Genomic DNA, 4,919 nt, shown 5'->3' on the forward strand with positions numbered 1-4,919 from the left:
GCATCTTGTGTTTGCAGTTGTGATTACCTAGAAGTCAAGATGACTGACCATCCTATGCATTGGCATTTGAATGTAAACTCTGGGGAATACGCTGGGGAACTTAACCAGCTCTGGGCTAAGATTAGTAAACAACTCGGTGTGAGGTGGAGGGAAGTGCTGGGAAACCCCAGCTGCCACCTAACACCATGCAGCCACTTGGTCACTCCCTGCCCTGCTCCCCAGCGGGATGAGGAGGAGAACTGAAAAAAAGGAAAAAAAATCGCAGGTGGAGATAGAAATAGTTTAATAATTGGAGTGAAAGTAGACTACAATAATAACAGGAAAAAGAGAGGCGAAGGAATAAACCGCCTTCTCCTGGGGGGGGGGGGGAGAGGGAGGGAGAACAAAAAGACCCCAACAAAACCAAAAAAAGATAAACCAAAGCAAACAGAAAGCCACCAAAACCTCCAACAAAACAAAACCAGAAATCCACAAACAATAAAAGTCCCCAGAACAGCAGTGAAGCACAACATGGTGTTAAGTAGATGGAAATAAATGAAAATAGAACCTGTTGATAAGCCCAATTTGATATAATCAAACCTTTCTGAAATAACTACTTTGGGTACAAAATTCTTACTACTTCTGTTATGTAGCCAGTGACCAGACCCATCATCATACTGTCACAGTGACTCCTACTGGGAGCAGTTTTCATAGCAGCGTAGTACGAGACTGATGGGGAAGGGACAGGAAGTAGTTTCTGTAATCATTACCTTTTTATAGTTATTACCACAATGAAGATCCTAAATAATTTGACTTGATGTTATAGTGTTTTACAGTATAGTTGACTTTACTATGTGCCTTGCTTTAGAAAGTTAAAAGCCCTCGTCATTCAGAAGGCAAGTCCTTTTGAGAATATAATCCATAACACACAAAAAGGCTGCTGTCAGGTGAAGGGGTGAGGTGGGGAAGGCAGTAATTTATACCAACCTTAACCAAGGCACTGAAACAATCTAGCATGAAGACGTCCTTGAGACAACACTGAGTTCAGCTGTGCATTTTAATTGCACATTACAAACGAAGAGACGCTATGTTTGAGGTCAGATTTGCAATTCAACAAGAGGCGAAGTTCGACCTAAATTGCACAATGAGCCTTAAGGTAAGTTTTCTTCTTGAAGTCAATTGGTATTTATCAGTAACTATTGTCAATTAGCAACAACAGCTACTAACTTTCTTGTAAGTAGTAATATCTTTTGCATAGGAAGAATTCTGGTTTGTCAGGAAACAGGTCTATAGGTGGGACACACTTTTTAATATGTCTTTTAACAATAAAAGAAAGCTCACACTTGTTGGTTTAATAGCGTATTACAATATGCTGTGTACAAGCCTCCCCCTTGTGGCTTTTCCTGTCCTTCTTTAAAATTCTCTCTTCAGAAGTATTATCTACCTCTTCTTTGAAAAGCAATCTTACAGTTAACTCTGAGCACTTCGGTAACTTGTATTTGAGATCTGCTGCTTGTGTTTTGGACCAGAAGAAGGGCATGTGTGCCTGAAGCTTGTTTCTTTGTTTTCCTACTTGTTTCTCTTCACCTGAATTGGATGAAGTTGTTAGGATTTGTCTGCAACACTGCCTTGCCTGACCATCAAACTACTGCTAGAGAAAGTAACTGGTGCAAAAAGTAAAACATCTGAAAATCATGGTAATGTGAACTGACAAGTACCGTTTGAAAGATGCAGACATTCGAATCGAACACTTACATGTGGGAATGTGACAACAAAATGGATGGTTTTGTAGAGGATGTGGTCTCTTTAATTCTGTTGGGTTGCTGCCTGCATAACAAAATAGCCACCAATTTGGAACAGAGTGTTGGCAGGCAGCTGCATCAGTTCCTTGGCCTGTAGAGATTATCTGTGCAGTTTAAGAAGACTTTACCCTTCCTGTGTTTAATGTATGAATGGATACTGCTATTGGGATTTAACATTACAATTTTATTTCTTCACAGCTTTGTAAAATGCTTATGCTGTAACAGTATTTACACAGCATGTTACAGACTGCTTAGCACAAACTCTCGAGAAGGGTATATAGTGCATGTACCATACATAGGTAATTTTTGTTTGCAGCAGAGACAGAAAAAAGTAATTTCTAATTCCAGATGCTTCCTCCTTAGTTTTTGCTGCCTTTGCTAAATGTATTTCAAAATGTGGACTGAAAAACTTGCATCCAAATACTCTGTGCTAAATATAACCTCTGCCCAACTAACCTGAATGCAACATCCCTAATACAGTGTTACGTTCATTCATAATAAAAAAGGTGAAAGAAATGCAGGGTTGTGTCTGGGCAGGTAAATGGAGGTTATGGACATGGATTGATTGTATCCGTGATCTTTTCCTTCCGCTGTACATGTGAACACCCTCTGTCGTGGTCTAAGCCCAGCCAGTAACTCAGAACCATGCAGCTGCTTGCTCACTACCCCCCTTCTTCCTCCCCCTGCTCCCAGAGGGATGGGGAGGAGAATCAAAAGAATGTAACTCCCACAGATCAGGTAAGAGCAGTCCAGTAACTAAGGTATAACACAAACCACTGCTGTTACCACCAATAATGATAAGGCAAATAACAAGGGGAGAGAATATAAAACTAAAAGAGGAAAAGAAACCAAGAAAGACAAGTAATGAACAATACAGTTGCTCACAATCACCAGCCACTATACAGCTCAACCCGAGCAGTGATCTGCATCTTCCGAATAACTCCCTACAGTTTATAAACTGGGCATGATGTGCTGTGGTATGGAATAGTTTGGTCAGCTTTGGGTCAGGTGTCCTGTCTCTGCTTCCTCCCAGCTTCTTGTGCCCTTCCTCACTGGCAGAGCATGAGACTGAAAAGTGCTTGATCGGGGTAAGCATTACTGAGCAACAGCTAAAACATCGGTGTTACCAGGACTGTTCTCAGACTAAAGCTAAGACACAGCACTGCACCAGCTACTAAGGAGAAAAATAACTTACAGCTGAACCCAGGACACACTCATTAAAATCAGAGACTGGTTTTATATGGCTACCATTTGGATAATTGGCATCCTAATATCCTGTGCATCACAAATTACAATATTAAGTGAACAGAAGTAATGCCTTATTGTTGTTCAGAATAGCAGGTAACAGACTATTTAACTAGTTTAGTTGACAACAACTCTCTATGCAGTACCTGAAACTGTCTCAAGCTGTGGAGCTGGGGTCCACAGACAGCTTTGTGAAACACAAGTTCAGTATTCTTTCTTAAGCAGTTTGTGCATTCCTGCAGGTGCATGTGAAAAGGCCAACAGAAACCTGTAATGGGGAAAAAGCCAACCACTCCTGCACGCCCCTGTGGATTTAGCGTGTGAAGCTCAGATACGTGGCACTGTGGTAGATGTTTAAGAAATAGTAAATTGAAACAGTCTGCCCAGCTAATTACACAAGCCTGTTTCTGTGTTGGTGAAAATAAAACAGGACATCAGGTGCCGCTAATGAAAAGTTTCCCAGGAGTCTTGCAATCTTCTTTTCCTAAATAAAAGCCAGGAAGCATGCAGAGGGAAAAGCATCTGTTAGAAGTTGTGCTCCTGAAGATTTCACCTCCACTTTCCAGAGAAAGTAATGGCTTATTGGTTTCTACTTGTGTATTGAGAGGGGCAGGTTCTGCAATTTTTTGGGCTGCGTCTGTCCTCCTCTGAGATTAGAGCAAGGTGGAGGCAAACTTCCTTTTCTTCTAAGACTGAGAGAAATGCTGATGCTTGGCTTTATCTTCGGATCACCAAGCTGAGAAGAACTGGTTGATGTTTAACATCTTGCTGTGTTCACCTACATGCTGCCAGCTGCCCATTCCTGGAAAAAGGAGGTTCTCATGAACACTGGGTCTGCAAAATAGGAGTAGCTTTACGTTTTGATAATTTCTAGTTACTGTGGAGGCTAGAATAGTGAAGGTACAGAGGTGTCTTCCTTCAAAGGAAGGATGTAGGTGGGAATTACAACCTTCGAGAACCACCTAATTAGGACGTAACAAACTAAACTAACTACACTGCAGTAGTGAAAACTACACCTGTCATTTGCAAGATTAATGGAATGTTAATTTAATTGGCCACTTTGTTGTCCTTCAGCATCATTTGAACTGTGGAAATACTTGGTTTTGCTTTAAGTAAAAGCAAAAGGCAAATACATTAAAAGGATAAGGGAAAGAAGTATTCTTGTCATAACAGCAAAGAGTGAGGAATATCCCAACCTAATCTGAAGCAGCATGAGCTGCCTGTAAGAACGTATTACTCTGATCATACAGACTTCCAAAAATCCAAGGTGCTTACATAGGCTTTTCTAAAAGGGAATGTTTCAAGTGTGGAGTGCAGTTTTGTGTTGGTGCCAGCCACTTTGTGAGTGTGCTATAAACGCTGACCAGCAGATCTGAAAATCACAGTCTAGCCTTCCTGGAAGTCACACTTGAAAATACATCCCTTTTCAAAAAAAGTAAACTTATTTGAAGGTCTGATAATGTCTGTCTGTGACAGGATAAAGCTGCTTTCCCATCCCTGTACAGTGTCCTCATCTAGTTTACTGTGTCTGAAATAAGTGAGTATAAATCTGTGTTTAATGATGGGTAAAACATTAGTAAAGCTCTTTGTTTGTAAAATAGTGTATTATGAAAGTATGAAGACTTCGCTAAAACAGAGGTACCACAAGAGGGTGCCATTACTGTGACGTTCATAGCTATCACACTGTCAATAGTTTGGACGAGTCACTCAGTCTGAAGAGATGCTTAGCCTCTGAAAGTGGAGGGTGTTAATCAGCCAGACATACCTGACTCTTGCACTTAGCTTTGCCTCCGAGTCTTTAGTTTGCACCTTGGCTCTCAGAATGACCAGGCTCGGAACTGAGAACAAGTATTTTTTTAACGCTGCTGTATGTACAGCAGTGGACTGAAACTA

The sequence above is a fragment of the Lathamus discolor genome, chromosome Z (genome assembly GCF_037157495.1).
Source record: "Lathamus discolor isolate bLatDis1 chromosome Z, bLatDis1.hap1, whole genome shotgun sequence".
Lineage (NCBI taxonomy): Eukaryota > Metazoa > Chordata > Aves > Psittaciformes > Psittacidae > Lathamus > Lathamus discolor.